The following is an 11015-nucleotide window of genomic DNA, read 5'->3' as shown; positions in this document are numbered from 1 at the left end:
GGCTATGTGTTTTTCATTAGTTTTATCCCTGCTCATGAATGCACAATGCATGTGCTAATCTTGGAGGAGCTAATGCGAATATTCAAAGAAGATAGGAGTTGACATAATGGAAATGCATCCATCAAGAATAATTAGTGATAATGAAGAGACGTCAATAAAAAAAGTCAATAAATTATACCGATTGATGCCCAATCCAACTCAGTTTCTAGGAGTGTAATTGAGTGTTACATTTAAAAAATAGCATGTATCAAACAATCCATGTTTAGGTGAACATAATTCAATGGTACAAAAGCTATTTCATGTGCTAAAACAAACATGAATTCAACAATGAAATACACTTATATTGAACTCTGGTATCAAAACAATAGCTAAGTCTACAAGAACTATAAGGGGAAGCACAGCAAATAACAGGTACACACAGAGACAAGTAACTCCTTTATATACAATTGCAGTTGTAGCCATTGTAGAAGTCCTGTTTAATTAATTTACTCTGCACATGTCCAGCACAAGAACTGCAGAGAATTTTGATTTGTAATTCCTCTCCACCAATAAACCATGTTCCAACAATGTGTTATAGATTAAGGAGAGCAAACTTTAACTTTTCATGCAACTACTCATCAGGACAAAGAACAAATGCAGCAGAAATATGATTACAACTACTACTGGGGTATACTCTACAAAGTGTTACAAAAGTGTTTATAGTTGTTCCAAACAGCTACACTTGAAGGTGTAGTGAAGGTGTGGTGAAAAGCCAGCTGTCATAGAGAGGGGTAAAAAACACAATGTCATTTAAATACGGGGACAACAGCATACATTTTCTCAGTCTCAGTCTCTCGTGGAAGACATTCATAGTGTTGCACTCGGTTGTTCACATGAAAAGTGACATAAATTGTTGGTCAGGCATGAAAAAAGACAGCTAGAGAGAGAAGTTCAAACCCTGGCTCCATTCTCACCTCTGCACAGCTGGCCAATCACAGCGTGAAGTGGGTGTGACTGTCAGATTGTTGGTTTCAGAAAGTTACAGAAATGGTCGGACAAAGCTATTTGACCATCCGACAAGCAATTCTGACGGAGTATACTGGCCCCTATAGGGTGAAAAGATGGGGGGGAAAGGTGTAAAGTGGGGGTGTGTGCATTGGGATGGGCTCTTTGATACAAATATTTACCATGCAAATTTGACAAGCAAATAAACAAATTCATGTGCAACATATTTTTAATGTGCATGTCATCAGAAAAATAACGAGACCAATGGTAAAGACCCACTGAAGGCTGCGTGACGCACCGTGAAGTTTACCCCCATTCATTTTCTATGGGACACGAGCGAATTGCTTCGCAAGGTATTGTATGATTCCAGGAAATGCGGGACTGACAAGCGGCGTGGGACATAAAGGAAAAATAGACAATGCAAAAGTGAAATAGACAGTGGTAAGACAGGTAAGAAGGAAATTTTGTGTTGACCTGAAGTGGATGAATTTCTGTGGAGGATAACATCTTTGTTATACTTTCTGGGATCAGTCTTTTCTATGTCCCTGGCCTACAGGATTACAGATGCAAACCAAAATGCTGCTTGGCACAATGTCACGTAAATTCTGTGAGAAAGCCACTCACTAACTTGTGAGCGTTGACACGCCCACCATGACTAGTGAGAAGTGGCAGAGGCAATGTTGTGTGATTTGTTCGCTTCCAGTGGGTCTTCTCTCTCTCTCTCTACAGCCATGCTAGCGGCTTTGTGAGGCTGGACTCATGTCAGCATACTAAACACATCCATGATGATAACATGCTCACAATGACAATGCAAACATGCTGATGGTAAGCAGGTGTAATATTTACCATGATCATCATATTAGTTTAGAGTGTTAGCATGCTAACATTTGCTAATTAGCACTAAACACAAAGGCAGTCCATCTAACCCAACATATCTGCATATAGCCTTTTAATGTTTAAATCAATCTTGCATTATCCATCTTTGCTTCCCATCAAGAACAATAGATCATATTCAAATGGCATACTTGTTCATATTTATGTTGTAATATTGATATCTGTAATGTAGTACTACCGCTCTTGAGGGAACTATAACATCTTGTTAACTATTTTTATGTACCCTTTAAGACCAGTGGTTGCAGAGGCGACAGCTTATGGGCAGTAAAAAGTATCTTAAAAGCTTTTTAGGAAACACAGGCCCATGTTGACTCAAATGATTGAGTGACGTGAACCTTAGTCGTCAAACTACCATATTCTTAGGTGATGATTTCAAAGTCTTGGGCAAGTAAAATAAATGTATTTTGGAAAAAATAAGTCTGTAGTATATCAATCTTAGCCACTTTATAGGAATGATGAATTTTTATTCTGTTTTTTTAACGTGGTCTCCTTTTTATTTTTTGCTGTCATATTCATATTGATCAGGATTACAATTTACTCGCCAAAATGATTTGAGATCATCATTCTGAGATCTGGGGATGTAGCAATATTGTTTGAACAGTCTATTAGGGCAAACAACCGGACAACCCGATGATGATTAATTTTAACTGTATAAACCATTTAATTAGAAATCAAATCGCCTGTTGTAAATATAAATAGAGCTACCATTGTGGATGTGGGTTGAGTTTTTCAATGCAATGGACAATGACAGACATTTTGAGTGGTTCACTTTCTGTTTCACTTCCAAATAAATAATTTGGTTAGTTAAATTGAGGTTGTGTTTACAACATGTGTGATTATATAAACACTTGTGTTGTTTGTGATGATGATATTCCATACAGCAAATTTAGAAAAGCAAGGCAAGTTTATTTGTATAGCAGCTATCAACAACAAGAGAATTCTAAGGGCTTTACATAAAACATAAAAAGCATTAAGAAAAGATACGTAAGGCAATATAAAAAGACAATATAAAAAAACACATTTTAATAGGATTTCAAAGAGTAAAAATAAAAAAAGATACAAATAAGCTAAAATAGAAAAAAAGAGATAATACATAAAACATGAGAAAGACCTCATCCATGTTTGAAACTTTTTTGAAACTTGTGCAAATATAAAGAAATTCTTTATTACTATTGCCAATTGGAAGTCGGCAAAGTCCTGTATGTTATACTTTCACTTGATGGCATGAGGAGACAGGTAGACAGATACAAACAGGGACACGGGCAGACACATAGGTAGACAGAAACAGTTGTATTCACATACAGACAGAGACAACTCAAGATAAGGGCTCTATCAATAGCTGGATAAAGAAGAGTAGACTTCCCATCAGTTCAGTCCTAAGGGAGTGGATGACAAGGAGTGGATGAGAGTGGGAAGAGACAATAACTCTGTCTCTGCTGATCAATACACTCACAGAGGATCGATCATCATGGTCCCCATCAGCCCCTAGATGAGCAACCGAACCCAAAGCCTATGATCGCAAGCCCTGACTCAAGAGAGGCCTCAACCGTGACCCCTGTGATGATTCATTCTGGACCAGATACTGCAGTCCCTAATTCACTCAAGCATTTTGCTGAGGAGTCAGAGATACTTCCAATGGACGGACTGGGAAAGAAACACCAACTACATGCTGGTAAATGTTGGTTGTTAAAACTTGGATTCATGATGTTTTTAATTAAACCACTAATTTATGTGGAGGAGTTATATTAGAAAACAAAGGGGAATTAGTTGGATAATGAATTTGATGTTTAGAGTGATTATGGATTTTTGGGTTTGTTGTATCTTGTGTTTTCCTGCTTGATAAAACACTGCTAAACCTGCTCTGTCCAATAAGCAGTGGTGCTACTTGATTATATGCAGGTTGAGGGAGTGTGCGTCACACTCAGAGGCCTTGCACAGGTAGGGCAAGAGGAGACGTTGCCGGTTCTTTACAAATTTCTGAGCAAGTAGGACAACAAGCAAACTGTGGATTATGTGTGCAGACTGCTCTCTTTACCACCTCAGCAAAGCTGGGTAAAGATGCATAGGTTTAATGCCACCTGCGGCTGACCATCATGAATGTAGCAACAGGCTAATTCTGGGTTTCTCGATGAAGCCATTACTGTGAGCCGTCAAATCTGTTTGGCCAGGCTCTGGAGAATTAAAACTCGCTGGGATGCAAAATGGAGTTGGGAGTGGAGACAGTGAAGGAGTCACCTGATCCGCTGACACATCAACAGCCCCAAAGGCATATCCATAATTAGCTTTAAGAAATGCTCTAAAAGCATTTTAATTAAATCAAAACAAAGAATCCACACAGGGATCTCCAATCTGCGAAGTAATAAAGGGAGCTACTTTATAATCTCACACACACGAAACACGCACACATAAATAAACATTTATATCCATATATATTTATCCCACCGCCTCTTTGTCCCACCCTTAAAAGTCCTCAGGCTACATTGACCAACATCTGATACTCCATAAAGCTGGTGGATGTCAAATATGTTGATACTTTGCTGCCAGAATGGTGGCTGGAACTACTTTTGCAGCTTCTCATATTTTAATGGCAAATTGTCTGGGATGGCAGTGGGTGCAGTTATTTCAGGGTTCCTACAGCTTAAGGCAAGTTAGATTTAAGACTTTTTAAGACTTTTTTTAATGCCCCTCGGAATGAAATGTAAGACCAATTTTACAATAACCAAAATTGACAAAAAGAAGAAAAACATGAACTGACATCAATTACAATTTCATATTACATAAAACATAACTTTTTTGGTCCAGTGAAAAGGTTTGATGATTTACTTATAATGTTGAAAGTAGTTTCCAGAGCGGAACACATGGAAAACAACAACATGGAACATATAATATTATCATAAAGGTATCTATTTAGTTTACCTTGAAAAAATCTTGTTCATTTGTCATTTTGGTCTCCTACTCCCAGAGGTGTAGTGCTATTTGTTTAAGTACCGGAGCGCACCTATGATGCGCATGATACCATGAATGTAATAGGTTGTAATTGTAAAGCGTGGCATTAAGCAATGACTTATAGGCAAATGAACACAAGTAGTTTGTGTTTTGAATGATTTAATTTACTTACTTGTGCTGAGCAAATGCAGCCGCATTGGAAACATCCATTATGAGAAAAAGTTGCAGTGAATGCAGAGGTCAGGCTCACCTAACAGGCTAGGCCATAGAAAACGTAGCTAAGCTAGCTTTCATTTCCTGCAGGCATTGTGGATGCAGCACAAGCTGGCCAAGTAATGTTTCTTTGCAAATGTTTTACAAATAAAGAAACCGTCAGAAGAGTGAATAATGAATGAAAGGATGTTTTGTTGCCTTTTCATCTTTACTTGTTAACATTAGCTAGCTACAGACTGCCGCTCAAAGGCTACCGACAACTTTTATGGTGGAATGTTTTCTTGCATAAGTGTGCATGAGTTGACTTTGTGAATCAATCAACACAACTTAAATGTCAATATGACAACTTTGACCTTTCCATTTGTTTTGTTATTGGCTCTCTTGCATGACATACGCAATGCAACGTAAAAAAAAAAGATTCATAAAATCCTACTTTCTATGTCTTAGCATTTTTAAGACTTAAAAGATTGATTTAAGACATTTTAATATAAATTAAGGCCGTATTTTTAGATTAATTAATTCAATGCCTTTTAACACTTTTAACACAAGGATCCGCAGAAACCCTGTATTTCCTCAGAATTTCAAGCTGCTAGTACCCAAAAAGGCAACCTATTATCACCTTTCCTATTATGTTAGGTACACTTTTTTCTCAGTCGGTTGAATGAATATCTTACAAGAGGCCCATGGTGTCACTGCTAAACTGCAAAGAAAGACATTTATCTGACCAATGCACAGACTGATATATACGTTCCCACTGGGTTTCATTTTTTGAGAACATAACATCACCAATCATTTTTACGCTGACGATACTCAACTATTCCCTGTACTGAAAGCAGGCAATCCCTATTGTTTTAGGTTGACTCTAGATTGCATTGAAGATTTTGAATACTAGATACTCAATGGCTAAAACTTCTCCCATTTACATCTTGTAATCGCTTTGTCTTACCATATGGAGAGTTGACCATTTGGTCCAACTGAGGTGAAACAGTTACAAATTTGTTTGTTGTAGTTACAATTAGGATCACTCTCATCTGTGGACACATCTAGATTTTCCAAGTCTGGCATCAACAGGCCCCACTCTTTGCAGCAAAACTTTTTGTTTCTCAGTCGGTTGCCGAGAGCAGTGCATGCAGGAACACCACCAGTGAGGTAGCTTGTCTTTCGGTAAGGGTCAGATTGCCTTTTTGCCTCCATTTTTCTTCTTGGTCTTACATTAGATTCGAATGAATACAGTTGGCCATTAAAGTGAAATGACTCGCAATCATCCTCATAGTAATAATAACGATAATCCACTATTGCACCTAGCTTAAAAGTATAACCGCAGTGAAAGTCAGCCTCACACATGTAAACAAGAATATGGAGAGCCGGCATGTAGCTCTCTATGCAGTTAGTCATAATGGCTATTCCAGGGTGCTATACTTTCTGTGTTTACTTTCGGTCTGACTCAGAGACAACCATTTGAAGTGATTTATGTAAAAATCATGTTTATTTTGAAAGCTGTAGGAAGCTTGCGCGTGACAAGTACAGATTTAGCATAATCTATAGCGTCACAATGGTCACATTTATGGGAAATACACCAGGTTAAAATATACCAGAATTTTCCTTTAAGGCAGGAGAATCCTGGATTAGCATTGTTTAGATGCATGTCAATAAACCAATCAACTAATACAGGTGTAGCTCAAAATAGTCCAGTTACAGTGTATTAGAGTCCCAAGACCCATATTGTATAGGGTCAAAGGGTTGAATTTGGGATTGTCAGAGCCTATTTCTGTTCACCGAGGATATCTCCTCACATCAATCAACGTCTCTCTCCCCTGGAGTAGGCTTTCCTTTGCCCTCAAACAGTCATACATAACACCACACAAACAAATATACACATGTACACACACACACACACACACACTCACACAACAGGACCCTGAAGTGTGGCTTTCCCATTGCCCCTGCACACACGACGTAGCGTCAGCTCTGATTATCAGCACTGTTCACTGCTTGCTTCAGGAGCTTCTATTTTAGATTTTTCCTCTTTGCAAGTGAGCACACAAACACAGGCTTTGCTTACACTTGTCATTTCAATATTATCTGCTGAAATCTGTTCATAAAGATGTGACGCTATTAGAAATGCACTGCTGTGCCCCCACACAAGTGTCTGTTGGTAATGCAGCTTCTGTGGCCATTTAATTTTGTATCTACATAATGCATGCTTTGTTTTACACCCATAATTTTAAGGTGTATTAGGAGAGGAATATGTACTTTGAGATCACCTTAAAGACTTAACATCTGTCACACAGGCAAAATATAATCTTTCTATGCTTATGAACCAATAATAGAATTGGTCTGTGTTGAGAAAGCAAATGTACAACTCTGAACAGTGAAAGATGGAGAGCTCAAACAAATGTTCCTTATTATTGTGATCTGATGAAGTGCCTGTAAGCAGTAAGGCAGGACCAGACCGAGAAACAGAGACAGGCATAAAGACACAGCGAGAGAAAAAACAGCATGTGGCAGGAAGAGTGTATAAATGTTAAAACAGTGACAAATGCACTTCATTTCTCTCCGGCACATCCCATGTTGCTGATAGTGCTCTGAGACAGGTACATGTGACAATGGAGAAACAAACAGAGAAACAGAGAGAGAGTCACACAGACAGGCTGAGTCCCAAAGGGAGAAAGAGGAAGATAAAGAGCGAGAGTAAGATATACAGAGAGAGAAAGAGGTGAGCACTGTGTGATTCATGGGGACTTTTACTGTTTCAGAAAGGTGTCGCCTCCCATCACAGTTCAGAATCAGCCTGGTGTAGTGTATACAGGAGCAGGTGATACTACCTCCTTCTTGCTTTATCTCGCCTTCTTTCTCTTTTGCTCTCTCATCTGTCACCTCTCTTCCTCTCAGAAATGCAGACACAAACACACAGAAATAGAAGATTGAATTTAAAAGAGAGGTCCCCAAGCAAGACATCAAAGACTAAGACCTGAAAAGACTTTTCTGAGCATTCTTCCATGCTGTTTTCAAAGGAGAGGCCATGATGTATCTTAGTGACATTGAAACAAACAGCACTTACTGAGGATTATAGAGTGAACAAAGGCAGTGTGTGTACCAGGTGCATAAAAAGTCAAGGACACAGATTTGCCTTGAGGGAGAATCCAAAAGAAGAATTCAAGTTACTTTCACTGAGTGACATTATTAGACAACACAGCAATAGTGCACATCCAAAGGAACAACCGTCCAAGGTTTTTGCTGTTATTTTATACAGTACATATCCCATGTCAGTTGATGCCCGAGGCACACACCAGACATGCAGTAGAGACAAAATAAGTACTCAGGGTATAGTATCTGGGATGAGCCAATCCTAAGAGTAAATGTGAATGTGAATTGCGGGTTGTTTTTTTTTGGAGAACGATGCATGCCTGTGGTGCCTCCTGATGCAGTAACTCACGTCAGCGAAGGATGACACAAGATGTGCGTCATCACAGGTTTACATGAGTAGAAAGTACATAGAAAACAACAGTCTCGGGTGTGTTAACATTCGTTATAGACTGCCACTGTATATTGCCCTTTAGACACTGGTACAAAGGCAACAGTACCTCATGTATAGCATAATTGGATCATAGACAAAACAATACATATTTACTGTCCTAAATAAACTGTAGCATGTCATCCTGTGTACACTGTGATCTCAATTATAAACATCATAACACATTAAGAGAGAGCTGCTGCCTACACTTTAGGAATATCACCAAAATCAGACCCTTTCTGTCTCTAATGTCCTGTTTAGACTGCTGCAAAGCTCTTTTTATCTGTGAAACAGTCAACATTGGATCGTCTTCAATTAGTTCAGATAGAAGATTACTGACCAGGACCAAATGCACTCTACATTTCACTGGTGCTGGCCTTCTAACATTGGCTACCTATTCATTTTCGCATTATAAAATGGTCATTACATGGTAAAGCATAACTTTTAAAAACCCTATGTTTCTTCACAGCTCCTTAGGTCATCTAACCAAAGGCTTTTAGGTGTCCTAGCATATATACTGAAGACTAAAAGACTTTGCAATCTCCTCTTAAAACTAATCTTTTTAGGCTTGCTTTAACATCTACTTAAGTATAACTTATTAATCCATTTTAATTATAATTATTATTAATCCTTTTTTATTTTTACTATGTATACCTTTGTTCTCTATTCCCTGGTTTTAGTTTCTGTTTTCTTCAATTTATGTTAAGCATATTGTGAACACTGTCATATAAAAGTGCAATACAAAAACACTATACTATTACTATCAGATAATAGCCTACACATAAAACATTTAATAAACCATGTCAAGGCTGTTACTATCTAACACACCTTAAACTAGAAGCACTGTGTGCCATAAAAAATAATAATTACAAAATAATATTGGTTAAACAAGGCTTATAGTGAAGAGATTTGAACTGCGATTTGCTCATTCTCCCAAAGTCAAGGTGAGCCCCCACCAGTTGTAGGGGTGGGTATTGTTAGGATTGTATCTTTATCTTATCAATTCTCTTACCAGTTCTTTTTCAGAACTAAAGATTGGTTTTTTTAATTATCATGTTTTAAAAACAATAAATTCAGAACAGGATCAGAATTGATTTATATATAACTAAATATTGTTTCTAGAGCAGCGACTGTAAAGTTCACAACAGTAAAGTCACTATATACACTCAATAATATTTCAGTGGAAACAAATCTAAAATGTCAGTAAAATAAATAGCCTAATATTCTTGACATCAAAATACAGAGCGAAGTTTGAAGAATGAAGAACTCAGAGATCAGTCAGTATCAGTCCTTCCTCCTGTCCTCTGTCCTCCTCCCTGCTGCTGTGATTGAGGAGGGGCTGGTTTGGAGGAGGGGCTGCCATCTCAGCCTGTAGGTAAGTCTACAAGAATATGCCAAATTATAAGATTTGTGGCATACTAAGATAAACATTTTAGCTTGTTCCTAACAGTTCGCTATTAGCTTAACAAGAACGCTGTGGTTGTAACAACAACAACTGCGGACAAAGTTTTTCTACTTTTTCTACATTTTAGTTGAGCTGTTGTCAACTCGAGTAAAACATTACCTTCACTTCACCTGCTTCACTGTCTCCACCGCGGCCTCTCTGCTCGGCTGTCCACTGTGTGTGTGTGTGCACGCGTGCGTGTGTAGGAGCTGAGCCCCGCCCTTGGTCAAACACACAGAGAAGAGGACAGAGAAACTATAAAATAACCATAAACCATAAAATATTTTAAAACATTTTTTTGCCATGGATCTGCTCCTATGGGTTCTTCCGTGGCCCATGCTGCACCTTCCACCAAGTTTCATGAAAATTGGACCAGTGGTTTCCATAATCCTTCTGACAGACAAACAAACAGCACCAAAAACATAACCTCCTTGGCGGAGGTAATAAATAAATAAATAAATAAATAAACAAACATTAGAGTGCTATGTGTGAATTATCCTCCACACTGTTACACGGTTTGCTGTTACAGTTTCTTTAGGCAGCAGTGTACACCTTACTTCTGTTGCGGGTCCGGTCTAGGGGGCAGACCCGCACAGAAGAAAACCCTGAATATACAGGAAAATAAGAGACAACAGGCAGTGAGCTTCGGTTCTGTGCAGCCTAGCTTCATTGTATGTTTAATCACAAAAAATTCAAAAAGCCTTTTTTCAATATGCTGTCAGAATCTGCCAATCTAACAAAAAAACATTTGGTCTTTCTCACTCTTAAACAGTTCCTACCAGAATGTGTATTCATTTTAGAATTAATATGCATCTCTGTGTTTTTATGCATGTATACAAGCTAACTTGTTACTATTTATACTAGAAATAAAATTCTAATTACTTGGTCTGCACATTGACACATTTTACACACCAACATATTATTACAATAAACATAGTTTTTACAATTCTTGAACATTACTTCCTTAACATTACAACAGTTACTCAAAAAGTGATATCTGAATACTACAACCATGTCCAG

The 11015-nt window shown here is 38.1% G+C and overlaps 1 long non-coding RNA gene across 1 annotated transcript; it reads right to left on the bottom strand.

Moving 5' to 3' along the window:
* Positions 1-6501: 6501 nt before the first annotated feature.
* LOC122879819 lies at positions 6502-10176 on the bottom strand. Its single transcript, XR_006378795.1, has 2 exons — positions 10116-10176; positions 6502-9932 (listed from the first exon to the last, which is right to left on the bottom strand). It is a non-coding gene; the product is annotated as an uncharacterized LOC122879819 (long non-coding RNA).
* Between the last annotated feature and the right edge of the window lie 839 nt (positions 10177-11015).

The sequence above is a fragment of the Siniperca chuatsi genome, linkage group LG1 (genome assembly GCF_020085105.1).
Source record: "Siniperca chuatsi isolate FFG_IHB_CAS linkage group LG1, ASM2008510v1, whole genome shotgun sequence".
Taxonomy (NCBI): domain Eukaryota; kingdom Metazoa; phylum Chordata; class Actinopteri; order Centrarchiformes; family Sinipercidae; genus Siniperca; species Siniperca chuatsi.
This window is presented reverse-complemented; position numbering and strand designations above follow the sequence as displayed.